Genomic DNA, 24310 nt, shown 5'->3' with positions numbered 1-24310 from the left:
GTTGCAAGAAAAAGAAACAGGCCAGGGCTGAGGATGTAAGGCAAACAAATGGCACAGCCTATAGAAATAAAGTAAGCCCGTATCTAGACGGCACCTGGGGGAACGTTCCAGGATCAGGGGTGAAGTTCGAAACTTCCCAAATCCGGAAAGGAGACAGAAAAATATCTTTCCTGGAGAGAGGGATTCATCAGATTCGTCTAATTTGTCTTGGAAACATTGTGTCCGTGAAGGGGGATGCCAGGACCACCTCGAGTTTGGAGTTTCTGACCTCAGGATGTCAAACCAACCCAGATGACCACGTGTTCCCAGTGCTGAGTTTGACCCAGGCTAGGACAGCAAAGACTCCTTCAAGTGACCGGTGCAAATTCAAAGACAACAACCAAGAGTCACGAAAGCACTCACACCTCGGCCTAGAGAACATACGGTGATTCCAGAAATGCCAAATGAATCACTTGGAATGAAGGGGAACGGACTGATAAGCATGTCTAAGGGGGATAGCCGAGAAATACCATGACGATTCTCCTATGGAAAAGAGACAAAGCTCCCAGAAAATGGAAGGCGAACAGAAATCACCCCTGGATAATCCACAATGAAAGATGATGTCCGTCTTTAGACAGACTCTGCTGGAACGTTTGAAAGGCAGAGAAATTCACAAGCCAAAAGACGGCAGCGAAGGTCAAGGCTGGGCTAAGTGGGAAGGGGGAGTTATGAGACTGCTCCAAGCGGGCCAGGAAACCGTGTGTCCGTGGAGCTTGCCGGGACAGCAGAGACACGATTATGACCAATCCTCTGACATCGCAGTGGACCCGAAAAACAACCTGGCCTCATCTACACAGTGCCAGAGTTGGGCTCAAGTAGCATATTCAAGTCCCATTGCCCTCAACTGCAGGTTGCCAACGGAACATGAAAGGGGCCGGCCGGTGGTGCAGCGGTGAGGTCCGCACCTTCTGGGTCGGTGGCCCGGGGTGGGCCGGGTGGACCCTCGGGTGAGCCTGCTCACCACTGCTTCAGGCATTCTGGGGCAGGCGTCCGAGCTAGTGTAGAGGCAGATGGGAAGTGACGTTAGACAGGGCCAGACTTCCACAGCAAATACAGGAGCATTGCCAGCAGATGTGAGCTCAGCGATGCACTTCTGCCAGAACAAAACCGATTCAAAGTTGCAAAGCATAGAGAAACTGAAGCTGAAAAGAAAAAGTGAACAACTGCATGCCAGTGAGAAGGATGAGATCTCTATGAAGAAACTTAGCAAAACAGGTGAAAGCCATGGCAATGGAACACTAACAAACGTTGGGGGACAGAAGTTCAAGAAGACACAAGGAGAAAGAAGGAGATTCCAGGATCTAGGAGTGGAAGCATCAACACACTGGAAACGTCCCTACCGGAGCAAGGAATCTCTGGATTCCATGCAATCCCAGTCAAAGTTGCAGCAATGTTTCCCACAGAGACAGAAGAGGGCATCCTAAAGTTTCTAGCCAGCAACAAGAGACCCTGACTAGGCAAAGGAATCCTCAGGAAAACGAAAAAAGCAGGACGTGGCACACTTTCCGATTTCAACATATAGGACGAAGCACTAGGTACCGAGACGGCACAGTCTGGGCCCCAAAACAGGCACACAGACCCCTGCAACAGAATCGAGAACCCAGAGCCCAACTCAAACGTACATGGACAGCCCATTTTCGACCAGGGAGCCAAGAGGAGAGAGCGGAGAAAGGAGAGTCTCTACCATAAACGGTGCTGGGAAGCCTGCACAGCCACATGGAACACAACGAGAGTACACCATGATGTTACACCTGGCACACACACCACCTGAAATGGATCAAAGCCTTGAATGGCAGACTTGAAACCGTGAACCTTGGAGCAGAAGACCTAGGCAGAGTGCTCTTTGCCATCGGTCTGAGCCGCCTGTTTGGAAGAAGCAAGTCCGACTGGGCCAGGGCAACCAAGGCAACAAGAAACCAACGGGACCACGTCAAATGCGGACGCTTCTGCCCAGTGAAGGAAACCATCGACTGAATGCAAAGATAGCACAACGACTGGGGGAGGATGTTTGCAAACCACACATCGGACAAGGGGTGAAAAGCCCAAAGATGCAATCAACTCGCACGTCCCCACAAGAAAAAAAAAAAACAACAAGCCAATGAAAACCTGGGCAGAAGATGGAAACAGAGATTTCTGCCAAGAAGATCGAAAGAGGGCCAACGGGTGCATGAACACTTGTTCACCGTCATGAAGTCTCAGGCCAATGCAAATGCAAACTGCAAGGGCACAGCAGCTCACTGTGGTCAGAATGGCTAGAAGGAAGCAGACAGGAAGCCACAAGTGTCAGAGAGGAGGTGGAGAGAAGGGAAGCCTCCTGCACCGTTGGTGGGAGTGCAGACCGGTGCAGCCACTACGCCAAGCGGTGTGGAACTGCCTCAGAACTTTAAGAATCCATGTCCCATATGATCCAGCTATTCCTCTGCGGCGTGTTGATCCAAAGAACTCGGAAACACTCCTGCCTAAAGACATGTGCACCGCTGAGTTCACCACAGCGTCGCTCCCACTACCCAAGACTTGGAAGCCTCCCTGGAGCCCAGCAAGGGACGAGTGCAGAAGGAAGATGGGCTATAGCCACGCAATGGCATACCAGTCAGCCGGAACCAAGGATGCAATCCAGCCACTTGTGACCACCAGAATGGCTGTGAGGGTTTTAGGGAAGTGAAACAAGCCCCAGGGAGCAAGGCAAGTACCGTAGGACCTCACTTAAGAGGAGAAGGAAAAACAAGCGGTCAGGAACAGGTGGCACGGGACATTTGATTGGGGGTTCCCAGAGACAAAGCGGGGAGGTGTGAGAGGGTGAAACAGATGATGAGGCACAAGTGTGTGGTGAGGGCCTGCTATTAGGCTTACGCAGGGGAAGATGATGTAAGCCACACGGAAGTCTACATCGATGAGGATGCAAATCGGAAAGATATAGGATGTTCTAATGCAGGGTTGCGGCAATAAATTCACCTAAAAGCAAAAAGAATCCAAAATGGGGTCCAGAATGACGGCATAAAGCTTTGGGGCTGAAAGAGATTAGAGAAGGTGAACTTCCAAGGCTGGAAAATCACCTCAAAATGCGTACTGATGCTACAGAAAGGGAGACCCTTCCAAATAGATGAAGAGGAATACTACCCACAGAACATGCTGCCTGCTAAACCCATGCACCCACGGAAAAGGTTACCGTCCAGGATGTTACTACTAATCACCTTCACGAATAATCCAAACAGGCCCACGTGTTCCCAAGCTCAGGCAAAAGGTTGGTCCAAAAGTCCACTTCAGGGCCGGCCCTGTGGCGGAGCGGGTAAGTGCCCACGTTCCGCTTGGCCGGCCCAGGCCTCACTGTTTCACATCACGGGTGCAGATCACATTAGCAGTGTTAGGACATACAGATTTCATGGTACGGTGCGGACAGGGATCATAAACTAAGTAGCAATGGTGAGGTCACGTTATCAATACGCACCAGAAAAAGAACCGTGAGGCTTTTACAATCCATGAACGCATCTGGTACACTTCCCCAGAGGAAGAAGGAAGGAAAACATGGGACCTGCCAAGGTGGAATCGGCAGAGTGCTAGGAGATGGCACGATCATTGCGCGTCAGAGGACTGCCCGGGCAACTTCAACTTGGGAGGGAGTCCAGGACTTTCTCTGGGGAACGTCCACCCACTTGGCCATCTACATAAAATGTAAGAGGTAAAACCCAGGATAATCTTACAGGACAGAAACCAGTGTCTAGAGAGAATGTAGCAGGCCTTCCAAAGTTCGAGGAGCAAGACAGAAACCGACAAGAAATCGAGAAAAAGGAAAACTATCCTACCAGGAAAGGGTGAGGAGTCAGACTGGCCTGAGATGGCTCTGAAACTCTGTGTGCACGCAGGTTGTCAGGACAACTTCGAATTTTGAGGTTGTTTATGACATCACGAGGATCACGTCCGCCAAGATGGCCGCACGGTTACAGACTGAGGATTGGCCTAGGCTAGGCTATTACAGGGAGGGATACCCAGAAACAGCTTTGAGAAACAGAAAGCGGACACAGAAACTGGAAGACATAAAACAGACGCTGATTCGAGGGGTAAGAAAGGAATCCTTGGCAAGAAGCGAGAATAGAGGGACAAGCCCCGAGAGGAGAACGTTGTCATCTATTCAAGTCTATGGGGAGGCCATGCTGATTCAAGCTTGCAACTTGATTGGAAGCAAGAGGCCGGACTTGGGCCTTATCAGACCTACGTGGTCCTTCTGCCTTAAGCATAAGCCAAAGTCAAGAATGAGGTCTTGAGGACGTTGAAGAGAAGACTCGATGCCTCCTTTCCTAGGCCCCTGGCATTCTTTGCAGATCAGTCTCACTTCCCATAGCTCTGGCGTCACGGGGGCCCACCGGGTACATGCTAATGTGTCCCAAGAGATGTCTTGGAAGCCTTGAAGGAATGGAGCCCCGTCACGCTTGGGCTACGTCTCTTTGTTTGGAAGTGCTCTACAAGGCTGCTGAAAAGCACCCTTTTCCACAGGGCTTCGTTCCTTCGTGAAGGCTGCCCTCCCAGGCTAGTGTGCTCAGTTTGCCTCCATCGAAATTCTCTCCCCCTAACTCTTGCCGTAGAAGGATTATGGATTATGTGTTTTGACACCACATGTAAGGAAGTGGGCTGAAAATGAGAACATTACAATTCTGTTGCAAGAAAAAGAAACAGGCCAGGGCTGAGGATGTAAGGCAAACAAATGGCACAGCCTATAGAAATAAAGTAAGCCCGTATCTAGACGGCACCTGGGGGAACGTTCCAGGATCAGGGGTGAAGTTCGAAACTTCCCAAATCCGGAAAGGAGACAGAAAAATATCTTTCCTGGAGAGAGGGATTCATCAGATTCGTCTAATTTGTCTTGGAAACATTGTGTCCGTGAAGGGGGATGCCAGGACCACCTCGAGTTTGGAGTTTCTGACCTCAGGATGTCAAACCAACCCAGATGACCACGTGTTCCCAGTGCTGAGTTTGACCCAGGCTAGGACAGCAAAGACTCCTTCAAGTGACCGGTGCAAATTCAAAGACAACAACCAAGAGTCACGAAAGCACTCACACCTCGGCCTAGAGAACATACGGTGATTCCAGAAATGCCAAATGAATCACTTGGAATGAAGGGGAACGGACTGATAAGCATGTCTAAGGGGGATAGCCGAGAAATACCATGACGATTCTCCTATGGAAAAGAGACAAAGCTCCCAGAAAATGGAAGGCGAACAGAAATCACCCCTGGATAATCCACAATGAAAGATGATGTCCGTCTTTAGACAGACTCTGCTGGAACGTTTGAAAGGCAGAGAAATTCACAAGCCAAAAGACGGCAGCGAAGGTCAAGGCTGGGCTAAGTGGGAAGGGGGAGTTATGAGACTGCTCCAAGCGGGCCAGGAAACCGTGTGTCCGTGGAGCTTGCCGGGACAGCAGAGACACGATTATGACCAATCCTCTGACATCGCAGTGGACCCGAAAAACAACCTGGCCTCATCTACACAGTGCCAGAGTTGGGCTCAAGTAGCATATTCAAGTCCCATTGCCCTCAACTGCAGGTTGCCAACGGAACATGAAAGGGGCCGGCCGGTGGTGCAGCGGTGAGGTCCGCACCTTCTGGGTCGGTGGCCCGGGGTGGGCCGGGTGGACCCTCGGGTGAGCCTGCTCACCACTGCTTCAGGCATTCTGGGGCAGGCGTCCGAGCTAGTGTAGAGGCAGATGGGAAGTGACGTTAGACAGGGCCAGACTTCCACAGCAAATACAGGAGCATTGCCAGCAGATGTGAGCTCAGCGATGCACTTCTGCCAGAACAAAACCGATTCAAAGTTGCAAAGCATAGAGAAACTGAAGCTGAAAAGAAAAAGTGAACAACTGCATGCCAGTGAGAAGGATGAGATCTCTATGAAGAAACTTAGCAAAACAGGTGAAAGCCATGGCAATGGAACACTAACAAACGTTGGGGGACAGAAGTTCAAGAAGACACAAGGAGAAAGAAGGAGATTCCAGGATCTAGGAGTGGAAGCATCAACACACTGGAAACGTCCCTACCGGAGCAAGGAATCTCTGGATTCCATGCAATCCCAGTCAAAGTTGCAGCAATGTTTCCCACAGAGACAGAAGAGGGCATCCTAAAGTTTCTAGCCAGCAACAAGAGACCCTGACTAGGCAAAGGAATCCTCAGGAAAACGAAAAAAGCAGGACGTGGCACACTTTCCGATTTCAACATATAGGACGAAGCACTAGGTACCGAGACGGCACAGTCTGGGCCCCAAAACAGGCACACAGACCCATGCAACAGAATCGAGAACCCAGAGCCCAACTCAAACGTACATGGACAGCCCATTTTCGACCAGGGAGCCAAGAGGAGACAGCGGAGAAAGGAGAGTCTCTACCATAAACGGTGCTGGGAAGCCTGCACAGCCACATGGAACACAACGAGAGTACACCATGATGTTACACCTGGCACACACACCACCTGAAATGGATCAAAGCCTTGAATGGCAGACTTGAAACCGTGAACCTTGGAGCAGAAGACCTAGGCAGAGTGCTCTTTGCCATCGGTCTGAGCCGCCTGTTTGGAAGAAGCAAGTCCGACTGGGCCAGGGCAACCAAGGCAACAAGAAACCAACGGGACCACGTCAAATGCGGACGCTTCTGCCCAGTGAAGGAAACCATCGACTGAATGCAAAGATAGCACAACGACTGGGGGAGGATGTTTGCAAACCACACATCGGACAAGGGGTGAAAAGCCCAAAGATGCAATCAACTCGCACGTCCCCACAAGAAAAAAAAAAAACAACAAGCCAATGAAAACCTGGGCAGAAGATGGAAACAGAGATTTCTGCCAAGAAGATCGAAAGAGGGCCAACGGGTGCATGAACACTTGTTCACCGTCATGAAGTCTCAGGCCAATGCAAATGCAAACTGCAAGGGCACAGCAGCTCACTGTGGTCAGAATGGCTAGAAGGAAGCAGACAGGAAGCCACAAGTGTCAGAGAGGAGGTGGAGAGAAGGGAAGCCTCCTGCACCGTTGGTGGGAGTGCAGACCGGTGCAGCCACTACGCCAAGCGGTGTGGAACTGCCTCAGAACTTTAAGAATCCATGTCCCATATGATCCAGCTATTCCTCTGCGGCGTGTTGATCCAAAGAACTCGGAAACACTCCTGCCTAAAGACATGTGCACCGCTGAGTTCACCACAGCGTCGCTCCCACTACCCAAGACTTGGAAGCCTCCCTGGAGCCCAGCAAGGGACGAGTGCAGAAGGAAGATGGGCTATAGCCACGCAATGGCATACCAGTCAGCCGGAACCAAGGATGCAATCCAGCCACTTGTGACCACCAGAATGGCTGTGAGGGTTTTAGGGAAGTGAAACAAGCCCCAGGGAGCAAGGCAAGTACCGTAGGACCTCACTTAAGAGGAGAAGGAAAAACAAGCGGTCAGGAACAGGTGGCACGGGACATTTGATTGGGGGTTCCCAGAGACAAAGCGGGGAGGTGTGAGAGGGTGAAACAGATGATGAGGCACAAGTGTGTGGTGAGGGCCTGCTATTAGGCTTACGCAGGGGAAGATGATGTAAGCCACACGGAAGTCTACATCGATGAGGATGCAAATCGGAAAGATATAGGATGTTCTAATGCAGGGTTGCGGCAATAAATTCACCTAAAAGCAAAAAGAATCCAAAATGGGGTCCAGAATGACGGCATAAAGCTTTGGGGCTGAAAGAGATTAGAGAAGGTGAACTTCCAAGGCTGGAAAATCACCTCAAAATGCGTACTGATGCTACAGAAAGGGAGACCCTTCCAAATAGATGAAGAGGAATACTACCCACAGAACATGCTGCCTGCTAAACCCATGCACCCACGGAAAAGGTTACCGTCCAGGATGTTACTACTAATCACCTTCACGAATAATCCAAACAGGCCCACGTGTTCCCAAGCTCAGGCAAAAGGTTGGTCCAAAAGTCCACTTCAGGGCCGGCCCTGTGGCGGAGCGGGTAAGTGCCCATGTTCCGCTTGGCCGGCCCAGGCCTCACTGTTTCACATCACGGGTGCAGATCACATTAGCAGTGTTAGGACATACAGATTTCATGGTACGGTGCGGACAGGGATCATAAACTAAGTAGCAATGGTGAGGTCACGTTATCAATACGCACCAGAAAAAGAACCGTGAGGCTTTTACAATCCATGAACGCATCTGGTACACTTCCCCAGAGGAAGAAGGAAGGAAAACATGGGACCTGCCAAGGTGGAATCGGCAGAGTGCTAGGAGATGGCACGATCATTGCGCGTCAGAGGACTGCCCGGGCAACTTCAACTTGGGAGGGAGTCCAGGACTTTCTCTGGGGAGCGTCCACCCACTTGGCCATCTACATAAAATGTAAGAGGTAAAACCCAGGATAATCTTACAGGACAGAAACCAGTGTCTAGAGAGAATGTAGCAGGCCTTCCAAAGTTCGAGGAGCAAGACAGAAACCGACAAGAAATCGAGAAAAAGGAAAACTATCCTACCAGGAAAGGGTGAGGAGTCGGACTGGCCTGAGATGGCTCTGAAACTCTGTGTGCACGCAGGTTGTCAGGACAACTTCGAATTTTGAGGTTGTTTATGACATCACGAGGATCACGTCCGCCAAGATGGCCGCACGGTTACAGACCGAGGATTGGCCTAGGCTAGGCTATTACAGGGAGGGATACCCAGAAACAGCTTTGAGAAACAGAAAGCGGACACAGAAACTGGAAGACATAAAACAGACGCTGATTCGAGGGGTAAGAAAGGAATCCTTGGCAAGAAGCGAGAATAGAGGGACAAGCCCCGAGAGGAGAACGTTGTCATCTATTCAAGTCTATGGGGAGGCCATGCTGATTCAAGCTTGCAACTTGATTGGAAGCAAGAGGCCGGACTTGGGCCTTATCAGACCTACGTGGTCCTTCTGCCTTAAGCATAAGCCAAAGTCAAGAATGAGGTCTTGAGGACGTTGAAGAGAAGACTCGATGCCTCCTTTCCTAGGCCCCTGGCATTCTTTGCAGATCAGTCTCACTTCCCATAGCTCTGGCGTCACGGGGGCCCACCGGGTACATGCTAATGTGTCCCAAGAGATGTCTTGGAAGCCTTGAAGGAATGGAGCCCCGTCACGCTTGGGCTACGTCTCTTTGTTTGGAAGTGCTCTACAAGGCTGCTGAAAAGCACCCTTTTCCACAGGGCTTCGTTCCTTCGTGAAGGCTGCCCTCCCAGGCTAGTGTGCTCAGTTTGCCTCCATCGAAATTCTCTCCCCCTACCTCTTGCCGTAGAAGGATTATGGATTATGTGTTTTGACACCACATGTAAGGAAGTGGGCTGAAAATGAGAACATTACAATTCTGTTGCAAGAAAAAGAAACAGGCCAGGGCTGAGGATGTAAGGCAAACAAATGGCACAGCCTATAGAAATAAAGTAAGCCCGTATCTAGACGGCACCTGGGGGAACGTTCCAGGATCAGGGGTGAAGTTCGAAACTTCCCAAATCCGGAAAGGAGACAGAAAAATATCTTTCCTGGAGAGAGGGATTCATCAGATTCGTCTAATTTGTCTTGGAAACATTGTGTCCGTGAAGGGGGATGCCAGGACCACCTCGAGTTTGGAGTTTCTGACCTCAGGATGTCAAACCAACCCAGATGACCACGTGTTCCCAGTGCTGAGTTTGACCCAGGCTAGGACAGCAAAGACTCCTTCAAGTGACCGGTGCAAATTCAAAGACAACAACCAAGAGTCACGAAAGCACTCACACCTCGGCCTAGAGAACATACGGTGATTCCAGAAATGCCAAATGAATCACTTGGAATGAAGGGGAACGGACTGATAAGCATGTCTAAGGGGGATAGCCGAGAAATACCATGACGATTCTCCTATGGAAAAGAGACAAAGCTCCCAGAAAATGGAAGGCGAACAGAAATCACCCCTGGATAATCCACAATGAAAGATGATGTCCGTCTTTAGACAGACTCTGCTGGAACGTTTGAAAGGCAGAGGAATTCACAAGCCAAAAGACGGCAGCGAAGGTCAAGGCTGGGCTAAGTGGGAAGGGGGAGTTATGAGACTGCTCCAAGCGGGCCAGGAAACCGTGTGTCCGTGGAGCTTGCCGGGACAGCAGAGACACGATTATGACCAATCCTCTGACATCGCAGTGGACCCGAAAAACAACCTGGCCTCATCTACACAGTGCCAGAGTTGGGCTCAAGTAGCATATTCAAGTCCCATTGCCCTCAACTGCAGGTTGCCAACGGAACATGAAAGGGGCCGGCCGGTGGTGCAGCGGTGAGGTCCGCACCTTCTGGGTCGGTGGCCCGGGGTGGGCCGGGTGGACCCTCGGGTGAGCCTGCTCACCACTGCTTCAGGCATTCTGGGGCAGGCGTCCGAGCTAGTGTAGAGGCAGATGGGAAGTGACGTTAGACAGGGCCAGACTTCCACAGCAAATACAGGAGCATTGCCAGCAGATGTGAGCTCAGCGATTCACTTCTGCCAGAACAAAACCGATTCAAAGTTGCAAAGCAAAGAGAAACTGAAGCTGAAAAGAAAAAGTGAACAACTGCATGCCAGTGAGAAGGATGAGATCTCTATGAAGAAACTTAGCAAAACAGGTGAAAGCCATGGCAATGGAACACTAACAAACGTTGGGGGACAGAAGTTCAAGAAGACACAAGGAGAAAGAAGGAGATTCCAGGATCTAGGAGTGGAAGCATCAACACACTGGAAACGTCCCTACCGGAGCAAGGAATCTCTGGATTCCATGCAATCCCAGTCAAAGTTGCAGCAATGTTTCCCACAGAGACAGAAGAGGGCATCCTAAAGTTTCTAGCCAGCAACAAGAGACCCTGACTAGGCAAAGGAATCCTCAGGAAAACGAAAAAAGCAGGACGTGGCACACTTTCCGATTTCAACATATAGGACGAAGCACTAGGTACCGAGACGGCACAGTCTGGGCCCCAAAACAGGCACACAGACCCATGCAACAGAATCGAGAACCCAGAGCCCAACTCAAACGTACATGGACAGCCCATTTTCGACCAGGGAGCCAAGAGGAGACAGCGGAGAAAGGAGAGTCTCTACCATAAACGGTGCTGGGAAGCCTGCACAGCCACATGGAACACAACGAGAGTACACCATGATGTTACACCTGGCACACACACCACCTGAAATGGATCAAAGCCTTGAATGGCAGACTTGAAACCGTGAACCTTGGAGCAGAAGACCTAGGCAGAGTGCTCTTTGCCATCGGTCTGAGCCGCCTGTTTGGAAGAAGCAAGTCCGACTGGGCCAGGGCAACCAAGGCAACAAGAAACCAACGGGACCACGTCAAATGCGGACGCTTCTGCCCAGTGAAGGAAACCATCGACTGAATGCAAAGATAGCACAACGACTGGGGGAGGATGTTTGCAAACCACACATCGGACAAGGGGTGAAAAGCCCAAAGATGCAATCAACTCGCACGTCCCCACAAGAAAAAAAAAAAACAACAAGCCAATGAAAACCTGGGCAGAAGATGGAAACAGAGATTTCTGCCAAGAAGATCGAAAGAGGGCCAACGGGTGCATGAACACTTGTTCACCGTCATGAAGTCTCAGGCCAATGCAAATGCAAACTGCAAGGGCACAGCAGCTCACTGTGGTCAGAATGGCTAGAAGGAAGCAGACAGGAAGCCACAAGTGTCAGAGAGGAGGTGGAGAGAAGGGAAGCCTCCTGCACCGTTGGTGGGAGTGCAGACCGGTGCAGCCACTACGCCAAGCGGTGTGGAACTGCCTCAGAACTTTAAGAATCCATGTCCCATATGATCCAGCTATTCCTCTGCGGCGTGTTGATCCAAAGAACTCGGAAACACTCCTGCCTAAAGACATGTGCACCGCTGAGTTCACCACAGCGTCGCTCCCACTACCCAAGACTTGGAAGCCTCCCTGGAGCCCAGCAAGGGACGAGTGCAGAAGGAAGATGGGCTATAGCCACGCAATGGCATACCAGTCAGCCGGAACCAAGGATGCAATCCAGCCACTTGTGACCACCAGAATGGCTGTGAGGGTTTTAGGGAAGTGAAACAAGCCCCAGGGAGCAAGGCAAGTACCGTAGGACCTCACTTAAGAGGAGAAGGAAAAACAAGCGGTCAGGAACAGGTGGCACGGGACATTTGATTGGGGGTTCCCAGAGACAAAGCGGGGAGGTGTGAGAGGGTGAAACAGATGATGAGGCACAAGTGTGTGGTGAGGGCCTGCTATTAGGCTTACGCAGGGGAAGATGATGTAAGCCACACGGAAGTCTACATCGATGAGGATGCAAATCGGAAAGATATAGGATGTTCTAATGCAGGGTTGCGGCAATAAATTCACCTAAAAGCAAAAAGAATCCAAAATGGGGTCCAGAATGACGGCATAAAGCTTTGGGGCTGAAAGAGATTAGAGAAGGTGAACTTCCAAGGCTGGAAAATCACCTCAAAATGCGTACTGATGCTACAGAAAGGGAGACCCTTCCAAATAGATGAAGAGGAATACTACCCACAGAACATGCTGCCTGCTAAACCCATGCACCCACGGAAAAGGTTACCGTCCAGGATGTTACTACTAATCACCTTCACGAATAATCCAAACAGGCCCACGTGTTCCCAAGCTCAGGCAAAAGGTTGGTCCAAAAGTCCACTTCAGGGCCGGCCCTGTGGCGGAGCGGGTAAGTGCCCACGTTCCGCTTGGCCGGCCCAGGCCTCACTGTTTCACATCACGGGTGCAGATCACATTAGCAGTGTTAGGACATACAGATTTCATGGTACGGTGCGGACAGGGATCATAAACTAAGTAGCAATGGTGAGGTCACGTTATCAATACGCACCAGAAAAAGAACCGTGAGGCTTTTACAATCCATGAACGCATCTGGTACACTTCCCCAGAGGAAGAAGGAAGGAAAACATGGGACCTGCCAAGGTGGAATCGGCAGAGTGCTAGGAGATGGCACGATCATTGCGCGTCAGAGGACTGCCCGGGCAACTTCAACTTGGGAGGGAGTCCAGGACTTTCTCTGGGGAACGTCCACCCACTTGGCCATCTACATAAAATGTAAGAGGTAAAACCCAGGATAATCTTACAGGACAGAAACCAGTGTCTAGAGAGAATGTAGCAGGCCTTCCAAAGTTCGAGGAACAAGACAGAAACCGACAAGAAATCGAGAAAAAGGAAAACTATCCTACCAGGAAAGGGTGAGGAGTCGGACTGGCCTGAGATGGCTCTGAAACTCTGTGTGCACGCAGGTTGTCAGGACAACTTCGAATTTTGAGGTTGTTTATGACATCACGAGGATCACGTCCGCCAAGATGGCCGCACGGTTACAGACCGAGGATTGGCCTAGGCTAGGCTATTACAGGGAGGGATACCCAGAAACAGCTTTGAGAAACAGAAAGCGGACACAGAAACTGGAAGACATAAAACAGACGCTGATTCGAGGGGTAAGAAAGGAATCCTTGGCAAGAAGCGAGAATAGAGGGACAAGCCCCGAGAGGAGAACGTTGTCATCTATTCAAGTCTATGGGGAGGCCATGCTGATTCAAGCTTGCAACTTGATTGGAAGCAAGAGGCCGGACTTGGGCCTTATCAGACCTACGTGGTCCTTCTGCCTTAAGCATAAGCCAAAGTCAAGAATGAGGTCTTGAGGACGTTGAAGAGAAGACTCGATGCCTCCTTTCCTAGGCCCCTGGCATTCTTTGCAGATCAGTCTCACTTCCCATAGCTCTGGCGTCACGGGGGCCCACCGGGTACATGCTAATGTGTCCCAAGAGATGTCTTGGAAGCCTTGAAGGAATGGAGCCCCGTCACGCTTGGGCTACGTCTCTTTGTTTGGAAGTGCTCTACAAGGCTGCTGAAAAGCACCCTTTTCCACAGGGCTTCGTTCCTTCGTGAAGGCTGCCCTCCCAGGCTAGTGTGCTCAGTTTGCCTCCATCGAAATTCTCTCCCCCTACCTCTTGCCGTAGAAGGATTATGGATTATGTGTTTTGACACCACATGTAAGGAAGTGGGCTGAAAATGAGAACATTACAATTCTGTTGCAAGAAAAAGAAACAGGCCAGGGCTGAGGATGTAAGGCAAACAAATGGCACAGCCTATAGAAATAAAGTAAGCCCGTATCTAGACGGCACCTGGGGGAACGTTCCAGGATCAGGGGTGAAGTTCGAAACTTCCCAAATCCGGAAAGGAGACAGAAAAATATCTTTCCTGGAGAGAGGGATTCATCAGATTCGTCTAATTTGTCTTGGAAACATTGTGTCCGTGAAGGGGGATGCCAGGACCACCTCGAGTTTGGAGTTTCTGACCTCAGGATGTCAAACCAACCCAGATGACCACGTGTTCCCAGTGCTGAGTTTGACCCAGGCTAGGACAGCAAAGACTCCTTCAAGTGACCGGTGCAAATTCAAAGACAACAACCAAGAGTCACGAAAGCACTCACACCTCGGCCTAGAGAACATACGGTGATTCCAGAAATGCCAAATGAATCACTTGGAATGAAGGGGAACGGACTGATAAGCATGTCTAAGGGGGATAGCCGAGAAATACCATGACGATTCTCCTATGGAAAAGAGACAAAGCTCCCAGAAAATGGAAGGCGAACAGAAATCACCCCTGGATAATCCACAATGAAAGATGATGTCCGTCTTTAGACAGACTCTGCTGGAACGTTTGAAAGGCAGAGGAATTCACAAGCCAAAAGACGGCAGCGAAGGTCAAGGCTGGGCTAAGTGGGAAGGGGGAGTTATGAGACTGCTCCAAGCGGGCCAGGAAACCGTGTGTCCGTGGAGCTTGCCGGGACAGCAGAGACACGATTATGACCAATCCTCTGACATCGCAGTGGACCCGAAAAACAACCTGGCCTCATCTACACAGTGCCAGAGTTGGGCTCAAGTAGCATATTCAAGTCCCATTGCCCTCAACTGCAGGTTGCCAACGGAACATGAAAGGGGCCGGCCGGTGGTGCAGCGGTGAGGTCCGCACCTTCTGGGTCGGTGGCCCGGGGTGGGCCGGGTGGACCCTCGGGTGAGCCTGCTCACCACTGCTTCAGGCATTCTGGGGCAGGCGTCCGAGGTAGTGTAGAGGCAGATGGGAAGTGACGTTAGACAGGGCCAGACTTCCACAGCAAATACAGGAGCATTGCCAGCAGATGTGAGCTCAGCGATGCACTTCTGCCAGAACAAAACCGATTCAAAGTTGCAAAGCATAGAGAAACTGAAGCTGAAAAGAAAAAGTGAACAACTGCATGCCAGTGAGAAGGATGAGATCTCTATGAAGAAACTTAGCAAAACAGGTGAAAGCCATGGCAATGGAACACTAACAAACGTTGGGGGACAGAAGTTCAAGAAGACACAAGGAGAAAGAAGGAGATTCCAGGATCTAGGAGTGGAAGCATCAACACACTGGAAACGTCCCTACCGGAGCAAGGAATCTCTGGATTCCATGCAATCCCAGTCAAAGTTGCAGCAATGTTTCCCACAGAGACAGAAGAGGGCATCCTAAAGTTTCTAGCCAGCAACAAGAGACCCTGACTAGGCAAAGGAATCCTCAGGAAAACGAAAAAAGCAGGACGTGGCACACTTTCCGATTTCAACATATAGGACGAAGCACTAGGTACCGAGACGGCACAGTCTGGGCCCCAAAACAGGCACACAGACCCATGCAACAGAATCGAGAACCCAGAGCCCAACTCAAACGTACATGGACAGCCCATTTTCGACCAGGGAGCCAAGAGGAGACAGCGGAGAAAGGAGAGTCTCTACCATAAACGGTGCTGGGAAGCCTGCACAGCCACATGGAACACAACGAGAGTACACCATGATGTTACACCTGGCACACACACCACCTGAAATGGATCAAAGCCTTGAATGGCAGACTTGAAACCGTGAACCTTGGAGCAGAAGACCTAGGCAGAGTGCTCTTTGCCATCGGTCTGAGCCGCCTGTTTGGAAGAAGCAAGTCCGACTGGGCCAGGGCAACCAAGGCAACAAGAAACCAACGGGACCACGTCAAATGCGGACGCTTCTGCCCAGTGAAGGAAACCATCGACTGAATGCAAAGATAGCACAACGACTGGGGGAGGATGTTTGCAAACCACACATCGGACAAGGGGTGAAAAGCCCAAAGATGCAATCAACTCGCACGTCCCCACAAGAAAAAAAAAAAACAACAAGCCAATGAAAACCTGGGCAGAAGATGGAAACAGAGATTTCTGCCAAGAAGATCGAAAGAGGGCCAACGGGTGCATGAACACTTGTTCACCGTCATGAAGTCTCAGGCCAATGCAAATGCAAACTGCAAGGGCACAGCAGCTCACTGTGGTCAGAATGGCTAGAAGGAAGCAGACAGGAAGCCACAAGTGTCAGAGAGGAGGTGGAGAGAAGGGAAGCCTCCTGCACCGTTGGTGGGAGTGCAGACCGGTGCAGCCACTACGCCAAGCGGTGTGGAACTGCCTCAGAACTTTAAGAATCCATGTCCCATATGATCCAGCTATTCCTCTGCGGCGTGTTGATCCAAAGAACTCGGAAACACTCCTGCCTAAAGACATGTGCACCGCTGAGTTCACCACAGCGTCGCTCCCACTACCCAAGACTTGGAAGCCTCCCTGGAGCCCAGCAAGGGACGAGTGCAGAAGGAAGATGGGCTATAGCCACGCAATGGCATACCAGTCAGCCGGAACCAAGGATGCAATCCAGCCACTTGTGACCACCAGAATGGCTGTGAGGGTTTTAGGGAAGTGAAACAAGCCCCAGGGAGCAAGGCAAGTACCGTAGGACCTCACTTAAGAGGAGAAGGAAAAACAAGCGGTCAGGAACAGGTGGCACGGGACATTTGATTGGGGGTTCCCAGAGACAAAGCGGGGAGGTGTGAGAGGGTGAAACAGATGATGAGGCACAAGTGTGTGGTGAGGGCCTGCTATTAGGCTTACGCAGGGGAAGATGATGTAAGCCACACGGAAGTCTACATCGATGAGGATGCAAATCGGAAAGATATAGGATGTTCTAATGCAGGGTTGCGGCAATAAATTCACCTAAAAGCAAAAAAAATCCAAAATGGGGTCCAGAATGACGGCATAAAGCTTTGGGGCTGAAAGAGATTAGAGAAGGTGAACTTCCAAGGCTGGAAAATCACCTCAAAATGCGTACTGATGCTACAGAAAGGGAGACCCTTCCAAATAGATGAAGAGGAATACTACCCACAGAACATGCTGCCTGCTAAACCCATGCACCCACGGAAAAGGTTACCGTCCAGGATGTTACTACTAATCACCTTCACGAATAATCCAAACAGGCCCACGTGTTCCCAAGCTCAGGCAAAAGGTTGGTCCAAAAGTCCACTTCAGGGCCGGCCCTGTGGCGGAGCGGGTAAGTGCCCACGTTCCGCTTGGCCGGCCCAGGCCTCACTGTTTCACATCACGGGTGCAGATCACATTAGCAGTGTTAGGACATACAGATTTCATGGTACGGTGCGGACAGGGATCATAAACTAAGTAGCAATGGTGAGGTCACGTTATCAATACGCACCAGAAAAAGAACCGTGAGGCTTTTACAATCCATGAACGCATCTGGTACACTTCCCCAGAGGAAGAAGGAAGGAAAACATGGGACCTGCCAAGGTGGAATCGGCAGAGTGCTAGGAGATGGCACGATCATTGCGCGTCAGAGGACTGCCCGGGCAACTTCAACTTGGGAGGGAGTCCAGGACTTTCTCTGGGGAGCGTCCACCCACTTGGCCATCTACATAAAATGTAAGAGGTAAAACCCAGGATAATCTTACAGGACAGAAACCAGTGTCTAGAGAGAATGTAGCAGGCCTTCCAAAGTTCGAGGAGCAAGACAGAAACCGACAAGAAATCGAGAAAAAGGAAAACTATCCTACCAGGAAAGGGTGAGGAGTCGGACTGGCCTGAGATGGCTCTGAAACTCTGTGTGCACGCAGGTTGTCAGGACAACTTCGAATTTTGAGGTTGTTTATGACATCACGAGGATCACGTCCGCCAAGATGGCCGCACGGTTACAGACCGAGGATTGGCCTAGGCTAGGCTATTACAGGGAGGGATACCCAGAAACAGCTTTGAGAAACAGAAAGCGGACACAGAAACTGGAAGACATAAAACAGACGCTGATTCGAGGGGTAAGAAAGGAATCCTTGGCAAGAAGCGAGAATAGAGGGACAAGCCCCGAGAGGAGAACGTTGTCATCTATTCAAGTCTATGGGGAGGCCATGCTGATTCAAGCTTGCAACTTGATTGGAAGCAAGAGGCCGGACTTGGGCCTTATCAGACCTACGTGGTCCTTCTGCCTTAAGCATAAGCCAAAGTCAAGAATGAGGTCTTGAGGACGTTGAAGAGAAGACTCGATGCCTCCTTTCCTAGGCCCCTGGCATTCTTTGCAGATCAGTCTCACTTCCCATAGCTCTGGCGTCACGGGGGCCCACCGGGTACATGCTAATGTGTCCCAAGAGATGTCTTGGAAGCCTTGAAGGAATGGAGCCCCGTCACGCTTGGGCTACGTCTCTTTGTTTGGAAGTGCTCTACAAGGCTGCTGAAAAGCACCCTTTTCCACAGGGCTTCGTTCCTTCGTGAAGGCTGCCCTCCCAGGCTAGTGTGCTCAGTTTGCCTCCATCGAAATTCTCTCCCCCTACCTCTTGCCGTAGAAGGATTATGGATTATGTGTTTTGACACCACATGTAAGGAAGTGGGCTGAAAATGAGAACATTACAATTCTGTTGCAAGAAAAAGAAACAGGCCAGGGCTGAGGATGTAAGGCAAACAAATGGCACAGCCTATAGAAATAAAGTAAGCCCGTATCTAGACGGCACCTGGGGGAACGTTCCAGGATCAGGGGTGAAGTTCGAAACTTCCCAAATCCGGAAAGGAGACAGAAAAATATCTTTCCTGGAGAGAGGGATTCATCAGATTCGTCTAATTTGTCTTGGAAACATTGTGTCCGTGAAGGGGGATGCCAGGACCACCTCGAGTTTGGAGTTTCTGACCTCAGGATGTCAAACCAACCCAGATGACCACGTGTTCCCAGTGCTGAGTTTGACCCAGGCTAGGACAGCAAAGACTCCTTCAAGTGACCGGTGCAAATTCAAAGACAACAACCAAGAGTCACGAAAGCACTCACACCTCGGCCTAGAGAACATACGGTGATTCCAGAAATGCCAAATGAATCACTTGGAATGAAGGGGAACGGACTGATAAGCATGTCTAAGGGGGATAGCCGAGAAATACCATGACGATTCTCCTATGGAAAAGAGACAAAGCTCCCAGAAAATGGAAGGCGAACAGAAATCACCCCTGGATAATCCACAATGAAAGATGATGTCCGTCTTTAGACAGACTCTGCTGGAACGTTTGAAAGGCAGAGGAATTCACAAGCCAAAAGACGGCAGCGAAGGTCAAGGCTGGGCTAAGTGGGAAGGGGGAGTTATGAGACTGCTCCAAGCGGGCCAGGAAACCGTGTGTCCGTGGAGCTTGCCGGGACAGCAGAGACACGATTATGACCAATCCTCTGACATCGCAGTGGACCCGAAAAACAACCTGGCCTCATCTACACAGTGCCAGAGTTGGGCTCAAGTAGCATATTCAAGTCCCATTGCCCTCAACTGCAGGTTGCCAACGGAACATGAAAGGGGCCGGCCGGTGGTGCAGCGGTGAGGTCCGCACCTTCTGGGTCGGTGGCCCGGGGTGGGCCGGGTGGACCCTCGGGTGAGCCTGCTCACCACTGCTTCAGGCATTCTGGGCAGGCGTCCGAGCTAGTGTAGAGGCAGATGGGAAGTGACGTTAGACAGGGCCAGACTTCCACAGAAAATACAGGAGCATTGCCAGCAGATGTGAGCTCAGCGATGCACTTCTGCCAGAACAAAACCGATTCAAAGTTGCAAAGCATAGAGAAACTGAAGCTGAAAAGAAAAAGTGAACAACTGCATGCCAGTGAGAAGGATGAGATCTCTATGAAGAAACTTAGCAAAACAGGTGAAAGCCATGGCAATGGAACACTAACAAACGTTGGGGGACAGAAGTTCAAGAAGACACAAGGAGAAAGAAGGAGATTCCAGGATCTAGGAGTGGAAGCATCAACACACTGGAAACGTCCCTACCGGAGCAAGGAATCTCTGGATTCCATGCAATCCCAGTCAAAGTTGCAGCAATGTTTCCCACAGAGACAGAAGAGGGCATCCTAAAGTTTCTAGCCAGCAACAAGAGACCCTGACTAGGCAAAGGAATCCTCAGGAAAACGAAAAAAGCAGGACGTGGCACACTTTCCGATTTCAACATATAGGACGAAGCACTAGGTACCGAGACGGCACAGTCTGGGCCCCAAAACAGGCACACAGACCCATGCAACAGAATCGAGAACCCAGAGCCCAACTCAAACGTACATGGACAGCCCATTTTCGACCAGGGAGCCAAGAGGAGACAGCGGAGAAAGGAGAGTCTCTACCATAAACGGTGCTGGGAAGCCTGCACAGCCACATGGAACACAACGAGAGTACACCATGATGTTACACCTGGCACACACACCACCTGAAATGGATCAAAGCCTTGAATGGCAGACTTGAAACCGTGAACCTTGGAGCAGAAGACCTAGGCAGAGTGCTCTTTGCCATCGGTCTGAGCCGCCTGTTTGGAAGAAGCAAGTCCGACTGGGCCAGGGCAACCAAGGCAACAAGAAACCAACGGGACCACGTCAAATGCGGACGCTTCTGCCCAGTGAAGGAAACCATCGACTGAATGCAAAGATAGCACAACGACTGGGGGAGGATGTTTGCAAACCACACATCGGACAAGGGGTGAAAAGCCCAAAGATGCAATCAACTCGCACGTCCCCACAAGAAAAAAAAAAAACAACAAGCCAATGAAAACCTGGGCAGAAGATGGAAACAGAGATTTCTGCCAAGAAGATCGAAAGAGGGCCAACGGGTGCATGAACACTTGTTCACCGTCATGAAGTCTCAGGCCAATGCAAATGCAAACTGCAAGGGCACAGCAGCTCACTGTGGTCAGAATGGCTAGAAGGAAGCAGACAGGAAGCCACAAGTGTCAGAGAGGAGGTGGAGAGAAGGGAAGCCTCCTGCACCGTTGGTGGGAGTGCAGACCGGTGCAGCCACTACGCCAAGCGGTGTGGAACTGCCTCAGAACTTTAAGAATCCATGTCCCATATGATCCAGCTATTCCTCTGCGGCGTGTTGATCCAAAGAACTCGGAAACACTCCTGCCTAAAGACATGTGCACCGCTGAGTTCACCACAGCGTCGCTCCCACTACCCAAGACTTGGAAGCCTCCCTGGAGCCCAGCAAGGGACGAGTGCAGAAGGAAGATGGGCTATAGCCACGCAATGGCATACCAGTCAGCCGGAACCAAGGATGCAATCCAGCCACTTGTGACCACCAGAATGGCTGTGAGGGTTTTAGGGAAGTGAAACAAGCCCCAGGGAGCAAGGCAAGTACCGTAGGACCTCACTTAAGAGGAGAAGGAAAAACAAGCGGTCAGGAACAGGTGGCACGGGACATTTGATTGGGGGTTCCCAGAGACAAAGCGGGGAGGTGTGAGAGGGTGAAACAGATGATGAGGCACAAGTGTGTGGTGAGGGCCTGCTATTAGGCTTACGCAGGGGAAGATGATGTAAGCCACACGGAAGTCTACATCGATGAGGATGCAAATCGGAAAGATATAGGATGTTCTAATGCAGGGTTGCGGCAATAAATTCACCTAAAAGCAAAAAGAATCCAAAATGGGGTCCAGAATGACGGCATAAAGCTTTGGGGCTGAAAGAGATTAGAGAAGGTGAACTTCCAAGGCTGGAAAATCACCTCAAAATGCGTACTGATGCTACAGAAAGGGAGACCCTTCCAAATAGATGAAGAGGAATACTACCCACAGAACATGCTGCCTGCTAAACCCATGCACCCACGGAAAAGGTTACCGTCCAGGATGTTACTACTAATCACCTTCACGAATAATCCAAACAGGCCCACGTGTTCCCAAGCTCAGGCAAAAGGTTGGTCCAAAAGTCCACTTCAGGGCCGGCCCTGTGGCGGAGCGGGTAAGTGCCCACGTTCCGCTTGGCCGGCCCAGGCCTCACTGTTTCACATCACGGGTGCAGATCACATTAGCAGTGTTAGGACATACAGATTTCATGGTACGGTGCGGACAGGGATCATAAACTAAGTAGCAATGGTGAGGTCACGTTATCAATACGCACCAGAAAAAGAACCGTGAGGCTTTTACAATCCATGAACGCATCTGGTACACTTCCCCAGAGGAAGAAGGAAGGAAAACATGGGACCTGCCAAGGTGGAATCGGCAGAGTGCTAGGAGATGGCACGATCATTGCGCGTCAGAGGACTGCCCGGGCAACTTCAACTTGGGAGGGAGTCCAGGACTTTCTCTGGGGAACGTCCACCCACTTGGCCATCTACATAAAATGTAAGAGGTAAAACCCAGGATAATCTTACAGGACAGAAACCAGTGTCTAGAGAGAATGTAGCAGGCCTTCCAAAGTTCGAGGAGCAAGACAGAAACCGACAAGAAATCGAGAAAAAGGAAAACTATCCTACCAGGAAAGGGTGAGGAGTCGGACTGGCCTGAGATGGCTCTGAAACTCTGTGTGCACGCAGGTTGTCAGGACAACTTCGAATTTTGAGGTTGTTTATGACATCACGAGGATCACGTCCGCCAAGATGGCCGCACGGTTACAGACCGAGGATTGGCCTAGGCTAGGCTATTACAGGGAGGGATACCCAGAAACAGCTTTGAGAAACAGAAAGCGGACACAGAAACTGGAAGACATAAAACAGACGCTGATTCGAGGGGTAAGAAAGGAATCCTTGGCAAGAAGCGAGAATAGAGGGACAAGCCCCGAGAGGAGAACGTTGTCATCTATTCAAGTCTATGGGGAGGCCATGCTGATTCAAGCTTGCAACTTGATTGGAAGCAAGAGGCCGGACTTGGGCCTTATCAGACCTACGTGGTCCTTCTGCCTTAAGCATAAGCCAAAGTCAAGAATGAGGTCTTGAGGACGTTGAAGAGAAGACTCGATGCCTCCTTTCCTAGGCCCCTGGCATTCTTTGCAGATCAGTCTCACTTCCCATAGCTCTGGCGTCACGGGGGCCCACCGGGTACATGCTAATGTGTCCCAAGAGATGTCTTGGAAGCCTTGAAGGAATGGAGCCCCGTCACGCTTGGGCTACGTCTCTTTGTTTGGAAGTGCTCTACAAGGCTGCTGAAAAGCACCCTTTTCCACAGGGCTTCGTTCCTTCGTGAAGGCTGCCCTCCCAGGCTAGTGTGCTCAGTTTGCCTCCATCGAAATTCTCTCCCCCTACCTCTTGCCGTAGAAGGATTATGGATTATGTGTTTTGACACCACATGTAAGGAAGTGGGCTGAAAATGAGAACATTACAATTCTGTTGCAAGAAAAAGAAACAGGCCAGGGCTGAGGATGTAAGGCAAACAAATGGCACAGCCTATAGAAATAAAGTAAGCCCGTATCTAGACGGCACCTGGGGGAACGTTCCAGGATCAGGGGTGAAGTTCGAAACTTCCCAAATCCGGAAAGGAGACAGAAAAATATCTTTCCTGGAGAGAGGGATTCATCAGATTCGTCTAATTTGTCTTGGAAACATTGTGTCCGTGAAGGGGGATGCCAGGACCACCTCGAGTTTGGAGTTTCTGACCTCAGGATGTCAAACCAACCCAGATGACCACGTGTTCCCAGTGCTGAGTTTGACCCAGGCTAGGACAGCAAAGACTCCTTCAAGTGACCGGTGCAAATTCAAAGACAACAACCAAGAGTCACGAAAGCACTCACACCTCGGCCTAGAGAACATACGGTGATTCCAGAAATGCCAAATGAATCACTTGGAATGAAGGGGAACGGACTGATAAGCATGTCTAAGGGGGATAGCCGAGAAATACCATGACGATTCTCCTATGGAAAAGAGACAAAGCTCCCAGAAAATGGAAGGCGAACAGAAATCACCCCTGGATAATCCACAATGAAAGATGATGTCCGTCTTTAGACAGACTCTGCTGGAACGTTTGAAAGGCAGAGAAATTCACAAGCCAAAAGACGGCAGCGAAGGTCAAGGCTGGGCTAAGTGGGAAGGGGGAGTTATGAGACTGCTCCAAGCGGGCCAGGAAACCGTGTGTCCGTGGAGCTTGCCGGGACAGCAGAGACACGATTATGACCAATCCTCTGACATCGCAGTGGACCCGAAAAACAACCTGGCCTCATCTACACAGTGCCAGAGTTGGGCTCAAGTAGCATATTCAAGTCCCATTG

Source organism: Equus asinus, chromosome 25 (genome assembly GCF_041296235.1).
Source record: "Equus asinus isolate D_3611 breed Donkey chromosome 25, EquAss-T2T_v2, whole genome shotgun sequence".
NCBI classification, from domain to species: domain Eukaryota; kingdom Metazoa; phylum Chordata; class Mammalia; order Perissodactyla; family Equidae; genus Equus; species Equus asinus.
The sequence above is the reverse complement of the archived record's forward strand: the minus strand, read 5'-3'. Positions refer to the sequence as shown.